This window comes from Pleurodeles waltl, chromosome 2_2 (genome assembly GCF_031143425.1).
Source record: "Pleurodeles waltl isolate 20211129_DDA chromosome 2_2, aPleWal1.hap1.20221129, whole genome shotgun sequence".
In the NCBI taxonomy this organism is placed as follows: Eukaryota; Metazoa; Chordata; class Amphibia; order Caudata; family Salamandridae; genus Pleurodeles; species Pleurodeles waltl.
In genome coordinates, this window is record NC_090439.1 from 466,274,978 (window position 1) to 466,295,820 (window position 20,843).

Consider the following 20,843-nt stretch of genomic DNA (forward strand, 5'->3'; position numbering starts at 1 on the left):
AGTTTTTTTCCCTATTAATTACAATTCTAAGAGCAAATGTGTTAATCTCAAAACCAAGAAACAAAATAGCATAGTCACGATATGGCAACTCTGATAAGATTTCATTAAGGCAAGAATCATAAACATCAAGACATAACACGGCGTGAACATAGATCAACTTTTAGCAAAGTATCATTAATGCGTCGGTTCAACAAAGCATAGATTCAGTCGTTTGTCTATTTGCGTCAGTTTAGTGAACACCTGTCCTAACCACTGATTAGCATTGGCATGTTGGGCTTCATGCAAAACATTTAGAACACCAATTTGGAAAACATCTAGCTATGGTCTCTGTCAAAAGTAAGCAGTTGGTACCTAGAAAGGAAAAGCAAACAGACAAATCACAATTTCATTGTCATAGTTACCCTCCAAGGTTCGGGTCAGCACTCAGGTTCGGTCTTCGTCTTCAGGACATCAGTTGCTTCATCATAAGTCAAAGCTCAGCTCCGGGGCAAAAAGGGCCACTTCCCTCATAAAGAGGCAAAGTGTAAAATGGACAATCTAAGAAAGGATGGTTTAATTAAAACCATATAAGTCACCAAACAGAGTGACAGAGTTTCTGAATAAAATCAATAGCATTCCCTAACACCTCTCTCAGGCTCCCCCTGTCATGGGTTTTTATCCCTTTTTCATTGTACATTCCCCTAAAATCTAATTGGCTAAGGGGTTGCACCCCACTATCTCTACCCACTTTGAATTAGCTCATCAAATTTGTCACCCCACAATGATTCACAAGCGTTTTATTGGTCCATATGATTGATGTCTTCAGAGGTAGCACGTCCGGTATGATTTCATCCTTCTGTAATTCTTTGCACATCTTTTGGTCAGTAGCTCCATTGTCTTCACCGGTTTAAGCGACCTTGTACATTATATTAATCTACACTGTTGCATTTTGGCTAAAACATTTCTACAAGCAATATGAATTTCATGAGAACGGATCTACTATGGTTACATTCAGCTTCTAGTTTGAAGAAAACAAGAGGTCATGTCCTTTTGCGAGTCAGCACACTGCATGTTTAGAGAAACACATTTAATATGAGAGCCCTGCAGCTAAACTTCGGCTCATGCTAACTTAAGGCCTACAAGATTTATTTAGCAAACTTTAATGACATAATCATTAATAATTAGTATAAAACCATTCTTTAATACAAATATTCATAGGCATTAGTCATTTTCATTAGTCCCCGTATACATTGGCTGCCACTCCCCGTGGTCACATTTCAAGTGCACGTCTTAGCAAAACATATTAGCACAACTTCTATGCGGTATTATCACACATTAGTTCGTAAACATTTCATGTTAATATAGATTTTATAAGCTACGCTCTCTCAGTCCCTCCTCTGATGATGTTCGTCATCACACAAACCTTTCCCCTTCGACCTTTCACTTTTAATTTTTCACTTTGCGCATAATGCGCATTTCAACACCTTGCCCTTTGTGTGAACTCTCCCAAATTTCATTAAACATTTTCTCCCTTTCATTTTCTTTGTTTCTTCTATTTCTTTTGGTCCAATTTCTTCTAACTTTCTCATTAATTTTGCATGCTCCCCATAAACCCAATAAACAGACTAGGACAATTAATAGACCCCCTAATATTTTTGCAAGCACCCCATTCCAAATATTGCTAAACCAGCTCCCTACTCTGGCAATTCCTTTTCCAACTTTCTCCCAAACTCCAGGTTCCTTCAAATCTTTCAATTCTGCACTATCTCTTGTTAGGTTAGTAAGCATACCTCTAATCTTTTTGCTATTATCTGGAATAAATGAGCAACAATGACGTTCGTTAAGCATCTTACAGACTCCGCCGCTCTTTGCTAAAAGAATGTCTAAAGCAAGCCGATTTTGAAGAGTCATAGCTCTTTCCGCAGCAAGTTCAGTATCCATCAGGAGTATAGCCCCTGTGAAATTTGTCAGCATGTTATCCACAATAGTAGACAGCTTTTGAATCTTTATGGAGTTTAAAATAATCCCTAGTGAAGGAATTATGGCTCCAAATATGTCACCAACGACAGCAGCCGCTGTCTCTCGTTTTCAGTAATTCAGACATTTTAGGTATTTGCTTTAAGTCGCTTTAAGTCGTCAATCTGGTAAATCTTTGGGAAAACTATTCCCAAATAACATGTCCCATACCATCCCTTAGGGAGACGGTAATAAGCGTTTAGTCCACAAATGTAATAGATCCCAGGGATCGCTGGATCCTGTCCATTTAACATGAATGTCCATTTACTCTGAAACAAAAACACATGCCTGCATACACTCGTTCCCACAAATAAAGTGTCATGATCAGATTTTGGACTATATATACAAAGCCTACCTACATGTAATGCATCTATAGCTAGTTTGCCCTGCATCTTTATTGCAGTGTAAGCATAATCATTTGCATATGTGCGTTTCTCCAGCCCTTTTTCTAATCTTTCTAGTTTGCCCTGCATCTTTATTGCGGTGTAAGCATAATCATTTGCATATGTGCGTTTCTCCAGCCCTTTTTCTAATCTTTCTTTCAGTGCTTTGCGTCTATCATCAGTGTGATCTAAGAAGCTTTTCTCTACAGGTGTTAATAAGCAGGTCAGATTGTTGCGGTGTGCATAAGCTGTGCCAAAGGTTAGTGTCGGCTCAAAGAAACCTCTAACTAATTTTATACTATGCTCTTTAGCTAACTTGTTCAGAAACTCAATCACAGGCACAAAAGAAAACACTGCGTCTAGATTTGAATAAAAATATTGCACATGTCCCTGGTCATAGAATCTTGTTAGTAGCAAACTACAGCTTATACCGTAAGTTAATGGAAGACTACGGTAGGTGACCCCTTCTTGTACTGATGAAGGAATCTTTGTGCACACATAACAATTTCTTGGATCCCTAGTATCAACATACTCATTCAGCAAGTGATAGAAGACATTAGTAGAGAGCTCCCCCTTTGAATTAGTTTGCTCATTCAAATATTTAGGCCCGTATTTATACTGCGTTTGCGCCGAATTAGCGTCGTTTTTTTCGACGCAAATTCGGCGCAAAACTAACGCCATATTTATACTTTGGCGTTAGACGCGTCTAGCGCCAAAGTATGGGCAAATAGCGTCATTTTTTTGCGTGAACGCCTTCCTTGCGTTAATGAGATGCAAGGAAGGCGTTCCCGTCTAAAAAAATGACGGCGACGCAAATGCGTCGTATTTATACTCCCGGGCAAAAGTCACGCCCGGGAGGTGGCGGGTCAAAAAACCCTGCATTTGCGCCACTATTTAACACCTGGGTCAGGGTAGGCGTTAAGGGGCCTGTGGGCTCAAAATGAGCCCACAGGTGCCCTCCCCTGCCCCCAGGAACCCCCCCTGCCACCCCTGCCCACCCCAGGAGGACACCCAAGGATGGAGGGACCCACCCCAGGGACATTCAGGTAAGTTGAGGTAAGTATAATTTTTATATTTTTTAATTTTTTTTGGGTGGCATAGGGGGGCCTTATTTGTGCCCCCCTACATGCCACTATGCCCAATGACCATGCCCAGGGGACATAAGTCCCCTGGGCATGGTCATTGGGCAAGGGGGCATGACTCCTGTCTTTACTAAGACAGGAGTCATTTAAATGGCGTCTGGGCGTCGAAAATAATGGCGCAAATCGGGTTAAGGCGATTTTTTTGCCTCAACCTGACTTGCCCCATTTTAAGACGCCCTAACGCCATTTTCCCCCTACGCCGGCGCTGCCTGGTCTACGTGGTTTTTTTCCACGCACACCAGGCAGCGCCGGTCTGCTAGCGCCGGCTAACGCCATTCCATAAATACGGCGCCCGCATGGTGCTTCAGAATGGCGTTAGACGGCGCTAAATTTTTTGACGCTAAACTGCGTTAGCGCAGTTTAGCGTCAAAAAGTATAAATATGGGCCTTAGTATCCTGCTCGAACTTCTCCCATGGTGTTAGTGTAGCAGTCTCAGGTTTTGAAGCATTGTTAGCCACTTTCTTATCCAACCACGGCATTTCCACAATCACACCTACAATTATTATTGCACACACAATACCCAACATAACACTTAACCAACCACATACTTTACCCTTTTTGCTACTACCTCTAGTTTAAGCTTGATCTGTAAAGAATCAAACAGCAGAAAACGATCAACTTGAGGATGATTAAAACCTCTTTTTTTTTTCTAGACAAAGACTCTCTTACTCTCTCTTGGCGTATATTTACAGCGTTTCACTCACCCCAGGACCCTTTTGTCAAATCAGGTTTAGCAGTTTGTCATAATCGGTTTTTCAGAGTCAATTCAGGTTTTATATGTCACATCCGGTAATTTATAAGTCTCTTTTCTCAGCTTTCAGCTTTCGATTTCAATTTTTAATTTTAACGCAGTCTTTTCTTGTTTGAATTCAGGTACCGTAGTATTGGCCTGGTACTTCTCGATCAAAGCAAAATGCTAAGAATTCTTGTTGCCATTCAGATGTCGTTGCATATGCCCATTCAGGACCTGCATACCTTCTGTTTGCGACTTTCTTTCGTTTCAATCTGCGTTCGCTCCGCAACTCTCCTTCACTAAGATCCTCCCTTCTGGTGGTATCAATTTCCTCCTCTATTGTTTCACAAGAAACGACCTTTTCCCTTGCAGCTTGTTTCTCTGGCCAATTATCACCTTTATGCGTTTTCTTCCTGCTTGGCCTTTCAGGACGCTGAACAGCACCCTCCTCTTGAACTATGGTGTTTTCTTTTGACGGACCTGCAATTGGCTCAGGAGGTATCTCTGTGTTTTGATCTCCTTCTGCTCTCTCCTCCTCGTCTTCTGGGTCTGTAGCGGGTTCAAGCTCTAACCCGTATCCGTCTACTTCTGGGAGAACCTCTCCTTGTAGCGGTTCTCCTGCTGCCTCTACTGAGATAGGTTCACCGTCACCTCTCTCGAACTCATTTATTGTTTGAGGGACTAGGCCGTCCTCAGTGGGCTCTCCTACAGTCTCATTTTCACTTTGAATACTCTCCGGCCCTGAGACTTCCCTCTCTGGAGCTGTTGTTTCGGGCACTTCAAGTTCCTCATCAGTTGGACATGTTACCTTCTTTGTGTGACTGGCATGTATCTAGTTTGGCACGCCTGCACATTTTACAGCAGAGGTTGTTGTCAGTATTACTTGATATAGCCCCTTCCAGCGTGGCTCCAAACACGACTTCCTTACATGCTTCTTGACAACCACCCAGTCTCCGGCTTGTAGAGTGTGACCTGGATCACTGATTGGTGGTAATGTGTTGGCCTCCACCTGGTGGGAAAAAGAGCGGACCACATCAGCCATACCTTTGCAGTAGTCCAACTTCATATCATCCTTGATATTCACAAGAGCATTTGCAGGTACTGCGGGCAACCTCATAGCTCTGCCTATGATTATCTCATGGGGTGATAATCCTGTCTTCTTATCAGGTGTGTTTCTCATTGACATAAACACTAAGGGCAATGCATCTGGCCATTTCATATTGGTAGCTGCGCACATTTTTGCCATTCTCGACTTCAAGGTACCATTCATCTGTTCCACTAGTCCTGATGCTTCGTGCGATAGCTACAAAGCAGCTTCTGCTCACTGTCTAATGCAGCACACAAGAGCTTTATCACCTCATTGTCAAAGTGTCTGCCCCTATCTGATTCTAAAGAGACCGGTAATCCGAACCTTGGTATTAACTCTCTAAGCAACAGCTTTGCTACTGTGAGGCTGTCATTTCTACGTGTAGGGTAAGCTTCAATCCAGTGACTGAAAACACACACAATCACCAACATGTACCTTAAGCCTCCACACACGGGCATCTCAATGAAATCCATCTGCATCTTGCTAAACGGACCTCCAGCTCTCCCTATGTGGCTCAAAGTTACCACAGTTCCCTTTCCTGCATTCATCTGTTGACAGACGATGCACCTGTGACAGGTAACCTATGCAGCTTGTCTGAATTTCGGATTAAACCAGTCAATTTTGAACAATCTGATCATTGCGTCTCTCCCAAGATATGCTTGTCCATGATAAAGCCCTGCAAATTGTGACAAGAGACTGTTTGGCAAAGCCAACTTCCCCTCCTCTGACACCCACAAGTCGTCAGCTCTCTGTACACATTGCATTCTCTGCCAGGAGCATTTTTCTTCTCTGCTAGCACGACCCTGCAGTGATTTTAGCTCATCTAATGTATCAACCACCCTTAATGCAAAATATAAGCACGTTTCATTTTCAGTTTGCGGTAACAATTCCCACTGATCCTTGAACAATATGCAGTTCAATGGGCAAAACCTTGCGACTTGATCTGCATAGCCGTTTCCCATTGACACAAAGTCTTGTGACTTCACATGAGCATTGCATTTCACCATGGCAATTTCAAGAGGCAACTGAATCGCATGCAACAAATCCTTAATCTGTTCGCCATTTTTCACTGGTGAACCAGAGGAGGTCATGAAACCCCTCTGTGACCACAATTGGCCAAAATCATGTACAATTCCAAATCCGTATCTGCTGTCAGTATAGATAGTAACTTTCAGATTTTCAGCTGCGTGGCATGCCTTACTGAGGGCAATTAATTCAGCCACTTGTGCGGAATACACTCTTTCGAGCCAGGAGGCTTCTATAATACCGGTGATTGTACACACAGCATATCCGGCTCTCAGAATCCTGACTGAGTCTCTCAAACATGATCCAGCAACAAACATAATGCAGTCATTTTCTTTTAGCTGCGTATCTTTAATGTCAGGTCTGGGTTTGGTACATAGTTATGTTACCTCAAGACAGTCATGCTCCACTTCCTCTGTATTGTTAATCTCAGTGTTTTCAACAGGAAGTAGAGTTGCCGGGTTCAATACAGTACATCACTTCAAGGAGACTTTAGGTGACCCCAAAATAATTGTCTCATATCGGGTAAGTCGGGCATTTGTCATGTGCTGAGTTTTAGTTCGGGTCAACAGAATTTCAACAGAATGCGGAACCATTACTGTTAGGGGATGTCCCATCACTATGCCTTCACACTGAGTGAGGCTCTGACCAACTGCTGCAACTGCGCACAAACAACCCAGTAAGGCTGCTGCGACTGGGTCCAGAGTAGCTGAAAAATATGCTACAGGGCGGTTTGCACCTCCATGGACCTGCGTTAAAACAGAGAGAGAACAAGCATCACGTTCATGACAAAACAGTAGAAAAGGTTTAGTATAATCAGGCATACCCAAGGCTGGTGCCCTACACATGCACTCTCTCAATTCCATGAATGACTCAAGCTCTTCCTCAGATAAGATTATGGTGTACGGTTCATCCTTAGTTTCCTTGTCTGTCAGCTTTATCAATGGTTTAGAGATAATCAAAAAGTTGGGAATCCTCTGACGACAGTAACCCACCATTCCCAAAAACATTTTGACATCTCTCTTTGTTGTGGGGGGTTCATCTGCAGTATAGCCATACCCTCTCTTTTGGTATTCTCCTGGACCCTTTCTCAACAAGTGCCCTAAATATTTTACCTCTTCCTAACAGTACTGCAGCTTCTTCGGGGACACTTTGGGGGTCATTCCGACCCTGGCGGTTGACTACCGCCAGGGCCGGGGACCGCGGATGCACCGCCAACAGGCTGGCGGTGCATCCATGGGCATTCTGACCGCGGCGGTACAGCCGCGGTCAGAAACGGGAAACCGGCGGTGTCCCGCCGGTTTCCCGCTGCCCAAGGGAATCCTCCATGGCGGCGCTGCAAGCAGCGCCGCCATGGGGATTCCGACCCCCTTACCGCCAGCCTGGTTCTGGCGGTTTTGACCGCCAGAACCTGGCTGGCGGTAACGGGTGTCGTGGGGCCCCCTAACAGGGCCCCACCAAGATTTTCAGTGTCTGCCAAGCAGACACTGAAAATCGCGACGGGTGCAACTGCACCCGTCGCACCCCTTCCACTCCGCCGGCTCCATTCGGAGCCGGCATCCTCATGGAAGGGGGTTTCCCGCTGGGCTGCCGGGCGGCCTTCTGGCGGTCGCCCGCCAGCCCAGCGGGAAACTCAGAATTACTGCTTCGGTCTTTTGACCGCGCAGCGGTATTCTGACAGCGGGACTTCAGAATGACCCCCTTTATGTCCATTCTTTCCCACTGGTTCAGTAAGGCAATCGTGTCATACCTACAGTCATCTTTTGTTCTGGACGCAATCAGTAAGTCATCAATGTACTGCACTAGTGTCGAACTGAAGGGCAATTCTAGTGACTCCAAATCCTTCTTCAGTATCTCATTGAAGATGGAAGGTGACTCAGAAAACCCTTGAGGAAATCTGCACCAACTGTACACCTTGTCCAGAAAGTTGAAACTGAATAAAAATTGGCTGTCCTCATGAAGAGGTACCGAAAAGAATGCTTGTGACAGGTCTACAACTGTGAACCACTCTGCATCATGGAACCTGGAACATAATCACTGCTGGGTTTGGCACTATGGGGCAACACTTCACCACAATTTCGTTTACTTTTTTCAAATCTTGTACAATTCGAACCTTCCCACAAGGCTTTTTCAGACATATTATTGGTGAATTACATGGGCTGCTCAATACCTCTTTCAGGAATCGTTGCTTTACAAAGTCCGCAGTTATCTGCGATACCTGATTAAGGACATCTTGTGCCATGTGATACTGCCGCACCTGGGGAAACACTGCATTTGGCTTCACTTGTACTTTAACCGGTTCTACTCCTTTTATCAGTCCCACTTCTTTTCCTGTCAGGTCCCACACTTTCTCTGTCACAGTTCCTTGCAGCTCAGCTGGCAAGTCAGTTACTGTAAGCATTGGGAATAAGGTTATCAGAGGATAGCCTTCATTTGTGGTCTCTGTTTCTAATTCTGAAAACTGCCCATCATCTCCCTCATCATCACTGTTGGTTTGCACTTCAATCCCTTCATTAGAACAGGTAATCGAACATTTTTGTTTTGCACAGTAAGTCTCTCCCCTGTAGGGATACGGGACTCGAATCACAGACTACAAATGTATGCAGTTCCTGGAAGTTGCCAATCTCAACTTGAACTGGGTCAGTAATTGGATTTGTCAGGTACTGGTTTGCTACTCCTACCACTCTTATGGTAAGCCCTGATAGTGGCAGTTTCGGAACCTCTGCTCTTCTGACTGTAGAGCGTGTAGCTCCCGTGTCAACCAAAAATGAAACCTTGTGACCCATCACCTTCCCCTCTACATAGAGCCCTCTCTGATCTACTTCTAGGGACGCTGCAAGCATGCACTCCTCACTTTCTGAACTGTCATCCGACCATTCATCATTCATTCCATCTTCACCACGCAATGGAAATTGCTGTACTGTGTTATTTTGGCTCATCACTTGACCTGTGACCTGCTGAGGAAGCATCACCTGTTGCTGTCCCATTGGAGCTAATGGTAATTGCATTTGCTGTCTAGGTACCAAGGGAACCTGCTGTTGTACTTGCTGCATTTGTGCTGGTTGAACACACTGCATTTGTATTTGCTGCATGGGCTGTAACCCCTGCATCTGAACCACGTTATTCTTGAAGTTTTGATTTTGACCTCTCAATTTTGGAGCCCTCACATTTTGAAATTTACCGACATCAGTGCTTTGTTGAAAGACACCATCATGCACCACATTTGGGCATTCCCGCTTCCAATGCCCCACGCCCCCACAAACGTGACATGGTGACATCTTTTTCATCCCCTGAGCATCATTTTGAACCACAACAGTATTCAAGTCTGGACCGCGATTCACAAAACCTCGACCTCGGCCTCTCGGTTGTGCCTGAAACACGCTATTCCCTTGCGGTTGTTGCTGTACCATCTGCTGGATTCCGTTTCCCTGCATACCTGCCTGTGCTGCCTTAATCTGCATCTTCATCACTTTCTCCTTTAACTTTCTCTGCTTCAGTTCAATCTCGTCACTTCAAAAACTCAATCACTTTATGATAGTACTTCATCACTTCCTCAGATGGTGCTCCGGTCACCTTATCCCTTGCCGGTTCCTGTTTTGGCCAGTCCACACCTCTCTTGCACTCAAGCCATAAATCAGGTGGAACAATGATCTCAAACCAGGTATTTAAATCCTCCCAGAGACACTTTGCAAGCTTTACGAACCTGTCTGTCTGCTGATACCACTCTATCGGTTTCTCCCTCAACTGGGGATAATCATTTGTAAATGACAGGATGTCTCCCCTAGTCCACGGTACATGGATTAGAACCCCACCAGCTGTTTCTCTCATCGGTTACATCTTTACTGATCCCGTGAAGCTTTAGCTTGACTTGATCCCAGACTGTCACTTTTTAACCTATCCCTTTTCTTTGCCCATCTGCCTTCCCATTTCTCTAAAGCTCCCCAGATCTGCGCACTTTGCAGTATTTCTTTAAGGTGCGCTTTCATTCCGGCCGACCTCATGTGTTCAAAGTCCTTAGAGTCAAAGTCTAATATGTAGCTTCTTTTCAAATGTTTAGTATTCTCAATATCAATATTGTATTTGTCTCCCAGGTTCGCCAACCTCTGAGGTACCTTACCTACTTCTTTCGTGATTTTGGGGCACAAATATCTCAATTCTGCTTCGGTATATGACTCTAATCTGTTCACCCCCATTGTCCCTTCCACTAATTCAGCAGCTTCCACACCCAGTCTTACAAAGTTTAGGTACTCATCTCTCTCTGACCTTTCTGCGGTCACTGCAGTAGTTTGTGAAACATGAGTCTTCTCTAACCACACTTTCAACTGTTGCACAGAAAAACCTTGCAGTGAAATATTCCCTGCATGCATAATTGGCAACTGTGAGGCGTTCGTACTTATTGTCTGTGGGGTTAGCACACCTAGCCCTGCCTGTCTCATTGCCTCCAAAGGTACTTCAACCGGACTAAGGTCTAACAAGGACCTGGGTCCTTCAACTGATTGCTCTCCTGGAGCCATTAACTGGGGAGTTCCTATGGACCCTCTTCTTATTGCATCTTGGGTCATCACTCCTTGATCACACATACCAGGTTTACCCTGCGCATGGTACCGGTGGACCAACAGTAATTGGTAATGATATGACAGCTGGTGTCTGACCTGGTCCCAAACCCCGTGGAGCAGTAACTCCCAAAGCTTGGCTCCCAGTGGCTGGTGTAGCTACGAATACGGATCCTGCCCCTGGAATATAACTGCAGCTGGGGCAGCAAATGCGGAGCTGGCTCAATCTGCAATAACCTCGATTTTGTATATTTCGGATCAGGCGGCACTATTAGATTCGTAGTAGTCTCTAGTACTGGGACGTCTGGATAGATTCTCTGTATCTGCAGTGGAGGTTGCAACTGTATCGGCATGTCTGGCGCAGTGGGTACACTGACACCATTCTATATCAAACCCGTATCACTAGTCTGTACTGTATCTGTAACTCCCTTCTCCTGCGACTGGTTCCCAGGACCCACACTAGTGCAGTCGTCTACTGCATAAGGTGGCGGGCGATCATGCAACAACTGATTAAGAAACTCTTCATCGTCTGAGTCATCTTCTTCTATCCAGGACCTCTTAGTCTCTTTAGGCTTATTAGAGTCTTTGTCTGTCTTGCAGGTTGCTTTCTTTCCCTGTGTTTCAACTCCCTGTGTTATTGCTGGGAACAATTTAAGTCAGTCAAGTATTCCCCTTCTCCACATTTTGCTCTCATTGTCCCATCTAGCCTCGGCTAAGGTCTTTTCTGCCTTCCTCATTCTTTTCTCAAATTTCTGCTGTCTTTGTTTAATAGCCATTAAATCCCAGACTGGTAATGCCTCATACTGAGCTGGCCTCGGAGGTGGCTTTTTTACACTTAACATCCACCTCAAATTTTCCAAAATTCTCGTATTGAACGTTCCGTGTTCCGGAAACGCCCAACATCCCTCATTTTCTGTTAATTTGAGCCACTGTTTAATCCATAAGCAAGGCGCGACTCCTTTTTCCTCCATTACTATATAAGCTGGAGTGCCCTCGGGCGGTGCAGGCTCCCATTCACTCGCCATAATGTATGTGTCTCCTTTCAGAGCGCTCCTAAAAGCCTTGATAAAATTCATCTTTGCATCTTTTGTTTTGTTTTGTATTTGATCAGGAAGTGACTTTAATTCCCAGGACACTCTTCACCCACCTTTCTCAACCTATTGCCTCTCACGGACGGCTGCCAATCCATGCGCGACCCCTCTCGGTAACTGACCTATCCCAGCGCGGCACCACTGATGTCACACTCACACACTGCAGCTGACAAAGTCTTGCGGCTTGTCCGCCCCTTACTGGATTCACACCAAACTAATGCAAAATTACTGCGAGCACCTTTAACAGCAACAATAACTCAAATTTGCCGGTTTACTACAGGAAGGGTACACAATCGCTTTAGAACTTTACAGAGATTTCACTTGAAGCCTCGGCCGCTACTCTCTCCTTCTGAGTTCCCGCATATGCAAGCAGAATTCGACCCGCAAATCCTACTTTCGACTTGTCAATGGTTTGTTCTAGTGCACTTTAGAACTTGCCAAATCTCCATCGAAGGTTTCACACACACAATTTGACTCAAACTCGACTTGTCAACCATGCCCGATTGACCTATTAAACCGCACAAATTATAACATAAACCCAAGTGTCTCCTACACTCTATCAATATACTCCGGAGTCTTAGACCACAACGGGTACGTTCATTAACAAACCACCACGTGGATAATTTTTTAGCACAAAGCGCCACACTCATATGAAGTATGCCGACTTGCCTACTCTCATACTGCGGAGTACTCCCACTCCTACTAAAACAACATTTACCTGGCCTAAACACACATAATCTTCACAAAACACCTGCAATATGCATAAGCTGAGCAAGCGCAAATCTATACCACACATGCTAAGACGCCGAGAACATTCCCAACTCACTTAGGCAGGCTCCGAGATCACGGGAAAGTCATAGGGAATTTAGAAACACATCATACTTCCAATTTACATTATCTCAGAAAAACAATCTAAACAATAATTCTCCGTCCTAGGGCCCAAAGGGCCTAACCGTCGCTCTGCTACCAGAACTGATAACGCGTCCACTTATGATAATTTATTACACATCAGGACTCGTTTTAGGCCAATGAATCTTTTGACCCAGTAGAGAGACACCTTAGGACAAGATAGCTAATCAATATGTCAATCAATACATCAATAATGTAATTAATATTTATTACAACAATGCATTTCACTTTAGTCAAAGACATCAATCAATTCATGACACCACTATGACCTTACAGTCATGAATAACCACACCAGTTTAAGAGAACTTTATGAGTTTTATTCCCTATTAATTACAATTCTAAGAGCAAATGTGTTAATCTCAAAACCAAGAAACAAAATAGCATAGTCACGATATGGCAACTCTGATAAGATTTCATTAAGGCAAGAATCATAAACATCAAGACATAACACGGCGTGAACATGGATCAACTTTTAGCAGAGTATCATTAATGCGCCGGTTCAACAAAGCATAGATTCAGTCGTTTGTCTATTTGCGTCAGTTTAGTGAACACCTGTCCTAACCACTGATTAGCATTGGCATGTTGGGCTTCATGCAAAACATTTAGAACACCAATTTGGAAAACATCTAGCTATGGTCTCTGTCAAAAGTAAGCAGTTGGTACCTAGAAAGGAAAAGCAAAAGGACAAATCACAATTTCATTGTCATAATTACCCTCCAAGGTTTGGGTCAGCACTCAGGTTCAGTCTTCGTCTTCCGGACATCAGTTGATTCGTCATCAGTCAAAGCTCAGCTCTGGGGCAAAAAGGGCCACTTCCCTCATAAGGAGGCAAAGTGTAAAATGGGCAGTCTAAGAAAGGATGGTTTAATTAAAACCATGTAAGTCACCAAACAGAGTGACAGAGTTTCTGGATAAAATTAATAGCATTCCCTAACATGTCTCTCAGGCTCCCCCTGTCATGGGTTTTTATCCCTTTTTCATTGTACATTCCCCTAAAATCTAATTGGCTAAGGGGTTGCACCCCACTATCTCTACCCACTTTGAATTAGCTCATCAAATTTGTCACCCCACAACGGTTCACAAGCGTTTTATTGGTCCATATGATTGGCATCTTCAGAGGTAGCAGGTCCGGTATGATTTCATCCTTCTGTAATTCTTTGCACATCTTTTGGTCAGTAGCTCCATTGTCTTCACCAGTTTAAGCGACCTTGTACATTATATTAATCTACACTGTTGCATTTTGGCTAAAACATTTCTACAAGCAATATGAATTTCATGAGAATGTATCTACTATGGTTACATTTGCGAGTCAGCACACTGCATGTTTAGAGAAACACATTTAATATGAGAGCCAGGCAGCTAAACTTCGGCTCATGCTAACTTAAGGCCTACAAGATTTATTTAGCAAACTTTAATAACATAATCATTAATAATTAGTATAAAACCATTCTTTAATACAAATATTCATAGGCATTAGTCATTTTCATTAGTCCCCGTATACATTGGCTGCCACTCCCCGTGGTCACATTTCAAGTGCACGTTTTAGCAAACATATTAGCACAACTTCTATGTGGTATTATCACACATTAGTTCATAAACATTTCATGTTAATATAGATTTTATAAGCTACGCTCTCTCAATATCAACCAACTGTAATTGGAGTTCATAAATGTCCTCAGTGCCTGTGAGTTAAGCAGCTGAATTGAGACTTCAGAAGCAGACAACTTGTGGTGTACGTGACCTCTGCGTTTCCCACAACTGCCCGGCATGGACAGCAATTAAGCTCACCTGCAGATAAATTGTTTTCAAGGCAGAGGTTTATTTTCAAAGCCTAACTGGCTCAAAAGTGTATGTCTTTGTGCATGATTTAGAAAGAAAGGTTGCCTGTCCAGCGCTCTCGTTACACCCTCTTTCCAGCAAAAATGTGTAAAAGGCGACCTGGAAGGGGTGTCCTGTGGGAAACATTAAGAAGGATAGCACAAGACTGACACCTGCCAATGGCTAGCTTTCAAGAGAATCCAATTTGGGCTAAAAGAAACATTGAATTGTTTTTGATCGTCATCAAGATGGCCGGTAATTTCAAGTCATTGGAATGGGGCTAGGGAGTGGAAGGAATAGCAGCTCAATGCGGGTAACATAACAGATATACAGGGATGAGGCAAGTCAAATGGCGGGGTAAGAGGTCTGATTGGAGGATATCTTGAGCAGACTACTGCAAGTGTGCCGACGCTCTCACAATTTAACTTGGTTCTATTCACCATTTCTACACATTTATTTTATTGTTTTTCCGTTCCATTTCCAGCAAAGCAACCTCTCTTTTTTAATAATCTGAAATTGCCATTTTGATGATAAAAGAAAATGTAAAACACCATGCTTTTTTTAAATAATCACTTTGTTTAGAATTAGGATGTCTCGCTTAGACTCGCTAATTAATTCACCAAATACCAGTGCAGGTTCAGCTTCTATGAACTTCTAATCAGAATGTGAATCATTTGATGCAATACAACTTAATTTACTCTGAACAGTGATACTGCGGTAAAAAACACTGATGTTCTGTGAAAGAAACTTTACTTCACCTAAAACTAATAAACACCCAGCCTTAGGATCTCTTCTTAGGATCGTGTAAAGGACACAGCTACCTGAAGGCCTTCCGGCGCCAAAACAGCATTAGTTGATGTCAACTAACCGGCAGGCGATAGTTGATGCAAAGCCAGATTTTCAAGGCCTTTGGAAAGAGAACTCGTTAGATACTTTTAGGAAGAGTGTTCCACAGTTCGGGAGCTTGGTGGGAAAATAAGCATGTCTTTCATCTAGCTATATTTACCTTTTCTGTATTCCCATTTCTTTGGTTATCATTTCCTTCAAGGATACCAAGCTTCCATTCGTTATTTGGTACCAGATACTTGCAAAAGCTTCATGTGCACGGACACAGGTGCTGGTTAATCCTAAATATAGGTGGATTGCCTCTGTAGATGAGGTTCTACACAGTCCTAGTAATTCTCCCTACTTTACTGCCACTGCAGATCATGTTACGGCGTTCACATGGTATTTATATCCCACAACTGGGAGTACCTACATTTAGAAGGAATGGAAAGTCTAATTCCCTATAAAAGCTTTCATGCCAATGTGTTCTCTCCTACCGAAACGCTGGCTCTGCACCCCTTTCAGCAAATCGGCTGTTTCCAGCCAAGGCTGATGATTAACTCTTCCTTGTCCCAGACATCCAATGCCGACTTCATGAGGAAGCAAGCCTATCTCGAAAGGCCAAGGACTTGCAAAGATCTCTTGCAATCCACCAATATGTCAGGTGCAGGTTTTAGTCCTGGATCAATGGATGGATCTCTTAACCTAAGCCCTCCTAAAGACTAAAAAAATGGGAAGAAGGTTTAGACAATTTAACAAACATCCGGAAGAGCTGGAAACCATGCAGAGGCCTCCACAGTAGAATCATTAAAATAATTTCCTAAGGCTGCATGTGTTCTCGGGCCACCACTGGGGGAATTAAAAGGAATGGACTAAAGGCTTAGTTAAGACCTCTTCCCCAGACATGTTGGAAGATGTCTACCTTTGTCACCTATGGATCCAGATGTCAACTGAAGAACACTCGGACTTGGATGCCATCTCTTGAGGCAATGATGTTCCTGTTGCATGGTTCCCATCTACTTCAAATGATTTTAAGCAACTTTGATTCCATACTCCAGTCAATGTCATACCTCAGGAACCAGGATTTTCAGTTGACAGCCATAGTCATCTTCCCCAGAAAAACCTTGCAGACACTGGTATTTTATAATCTGAACAAAATACCAAAAGTACTTGGCAAGTTATGCTAACATCCTGGACTTCATGCCCCATTCCCAGGTAGTTGATATACCAGACAATCATTACGCTTTCTATCCCGAGAGTACATAATTGAATAACAATGAACATCAAAGGATCTACTTAGGAGCTCTAGACATACAGATAAGCAGCTGTGGCTTGTCATTGGGCCAGTTTCTGCAACCACGAATGTCTATGCTGAGTTTGCTTGTGTCCGACCTGAGTACCATGCCAAGGGAAGACCTTAAAACTAAAGGATCATTTTCAGACCTCTATACGATCCAGCCACCACTGGGTCTTCATCCTGGCATCTTCTACAATTGAATTTCCCATGATTATAAAAGGCTCTTCCTAGGGCACCTCTCCCTAGCTCAACGTGTGCCTAAGGAAAGGGGCCTGTGGCTGGCCCACGGGCAAAATACAACCTGCACCTTTGCCTCAAGCAGACACAGAAACAGAGAAATACCCCCCCAAAGGCATTGCTGAAATAAATGTTAAACTAAAAATATACAACAAAAGTACCTATGCAAAATGGGTACACGGTGTAAAGTCGAAAAAGGTCATGAATCCAATACTAGTTATGCAATTCATTCAGATGAAAATAAATAATAAGGTGGGAAATACTGAACTGGCTGTTGAGCAAGCACTAAAGAAAGAGTTGGAGTTTAGACTCACAGGACAGTTTATAGGACTTGATTAGTGTTAGTTGGTTGGAGGATGGCCAAGTTTTCAGTAATTCATTCCCAGTTGTTACAGGATATGCAGATTTGTAACATAACTGTTTAGAATTGAAGAGGTAAAAATGCAGAATACTTTTCATCATGTGTACAGACTATTTCACAGCACTGTTCACATTTACTCAAAGTTTACATTTAAGCCTCTAATTGTGGACGTGTATATAGTGTGCTTTACAGACTCTGCTTTAGAACTGTGCAAACATATGTAATTCCATTATTGACCTTTAACTGCCACTCCACCTGAATCTTTTGCCGAGTGGTGGTTTAAGCTAATCCTCATTCCTACATTTAATACACATCAAATGTGTATCTTTCATGCCGCCAATTTTAAATCGCTATGTGATGATTATATCTTCAGTTTAACGTGTTCAATATTACATTACTTTCTCTATTCCATTATATATTCGTTATGTGACGAATCAATCCTTTTTTTTGTATCTTCCAGACAATCAGTCTCACAGGTATATTTATGGACGGTTCCATACAGGAGATAATATGAAAATGTATGGATGCTAGGTTCACTGTCTGCAGTACGCAGATGAGTACTTCAGTTGCTCCCAGATGCAGTGTACCTGCCAGGGGATAGAGATGAATGACTGGAGTGACAGGGCATGCTTCCAAGGCACGTGCAGGATGAGACACTGGCTTCAGTGATGGTGCCTGGAGTGGGAGACCAATTGGTAAAGAGCCTGCGGAGGAGAAACAGAATTAGATCAAAGTTATAATCTTACGATTGTCCAGAAAAGACAGAATCGCAGAGTCAGCTACTGTGAACAGCCTGTCAGCATGTGCTTCCGAGAGTGCCTAACTCTGGCCCTTTCCCCCTTAGAAAGGGTGGCAGTGGAACTTACCCTCCTGGAGGCCTCTAGAGATTCAGCATATACTCTAATGTGAAAAGCCTGTTGGGACATCGAAGGGTAGAGAGGGCCAGCATTAGGCTCAGTCAAGCCTCTAGTTAGCATGTTCCATGTCTAGCTTTGCAACCTTAGAAATGACTAGAAATGCAAGAAAGATACTGAAATGCTGGCAGCGCCGCACCGCCGCCAGCAGCTGCAAAACGTTTACAAGAAAATGATAATAAACTATGCCTCATTTGCGCCGACTTTGAGCCTTTTTCTAACGCAAATTTAGCGCAAAACGAACTCCATTTTTATATTTTGACGAATATTGGAGTTTGCGTCATTTTTTAGATACATGACCTACCTTGCGTCATGAGATGCAATGGTAGGCGTTCCCATCTAAAAAATAGTGCTAACCCATAGTCCCATATTTAACCCCCTGTGCTAAAATGACGCACAGGCGTCAGGAGGGGAGGTATAGGTAAATATTTTTTAATTTTTTAAATTAAAGTGCCACTGGGGGCACAACTTGGGCCCCTCTGCATGGCACAGGGTGCAATGACCAGGCCCAGTGAACTCTGGTCCCCTGCGCTCGCCAGTGGTGTGGTGGTCATGAATCTTGTCTTTTATAAGACAGTAGTCATGTGGTATGGATGCTTTTGTGTCAGAAAATGATGCTAGACTGGTTGGAGGCATTTGTTTTGCCTCCACCCAGCCTAACGTCATTTTTTGGTGCAAACCCCCCCATCCCATACCGCCACCCCCACCTGGCTAACGTAATTTTTTCATACTCTATCCCACGCTTTGTGCCGGTTTGCGGCATTCCATAAATTTGACACCCGGCTGGCACTCTGGAATGAGGCAAGCCGGCACCATACTTTTTGCCGCAAAACTGCGTTTGCACAGTTTTGCGTTACAAAGTATAAGTATGGGCCTCTGTTTATTATCTTTTTCTTGTAAAAGGGGCAGGGCCAGGGGCAATGACAGTGAGGGAGGGGGAGTGCTTAGCACTCCCCCTCAGTGTGCATGTATGTTTGGCTGGCCAAACACATGACACACTTTGCTGTCTCCAACCCGGCACTGCGTTGATGGGTTGGAGACAGCAGGCAAAGACTTCAACTCTGCCTTGGAACGCCTGGCAGGGCGCTCCATCCAATCTTAATGCTGCTTACATGCTGCCAGCAGCATGAAATCAGCATTAGGATTGGATGAAGGGCAGGCTGGGAGTCTGTGTCTGCAGTGGAGGAGAGGAGCGGAGCAGATCGGAGAGGCGCAAAAGGTAAGTTTGTTGTCCCCCCCACCAGACACCACGCCGTCCTGCCCCTTTTCTCTCCCGCAAGCCACCACTGAATGCTGGACCAGTCAAACACCTGATAATGGAAAAAGGGGTTAATATATGGCTGGTCATCATCATGGTTTTTGAAGCCTTGGGGTCTGGAGATAGGGGCCACCTACTATGTACACAGGGCTAGCCCCCCTTTCACAAATCCTCAGGGATAAGCAGATTGTACAGACACGAGAATCTGTGAGTGTTCATGGGAAATATCTCCACTCTGACTCTCTACCAATCCTCAGTCACTAACTTTGTGATTGCAGGCCATGTAAGTGTGACACAGATGCCGAATGCCAACTCCCACTTACACCCACTATAATAGCTGGGTAAAAATGTGAGCTTAGAAAGGGAAATGGAAATGACACACAGGGCTGTGCTGGGATATGCAGTCATCTGAGTAGCAACACTTGACCCCCAAGCACTGGGGTGAAAGTACTTTAAACAAGTCGAGAGAAACACGTGTGAGATTATGAAGAGAGAAAGTGTGTGACACTACTGCACGCTATCTTACTATTACTAGTGCACAATGGTACAATAAACCTGCATATACCTTTGGATAGTTCTCCTATGGCTGGGAGCACAATGACAGCATTATGAGGCTTACAGGTAGCCTAGGAAGGGAAACATCCAGAACAACGACTACGTTGACAACTGTGAGAGCAGAGCTTTTTACTGATATTTTGTTGAGTCATTAAGTGATTATACTGATTAATGTGTGAATTAATTAGATAATAATATTATGTTTACGAAAACTGTGATTAACCGAATGGCCACTATTTTATGTAAGGCCTATATTTTGTCCATACTAACTTAAGATGACAAATTATTCTGTCTTTACAAGAGAGTGTGTTTCTTAACTAAAACAAATGGTAGAAATAAATGTGTATTTAGTGGCCTCTGCTGGATTGAAGTAGAAGCAGATGCAAGGTCATTGTACAATGCAAGCTGTATAAAATGTTTCTAATGTGTTCCGTAGTTTTGACTGACTTCATTGTTTGAAGGTATGTTTCTAACTTGTATGTCTTTCCTTGAGAAATGGTGAAGTAACATATTTTGTAATCGTTCTTCCTGTGACTTCGTATTTCGGTGTAGTGGAAACAAAGGATCCACAGATGAGGAGGAAGAAGAGGAAGTCTAGGATACTAATGTATTTGTTTAGAGCTCGTTGATGGAATAAAAGCAAATAGAAGAGCTTGGAGTA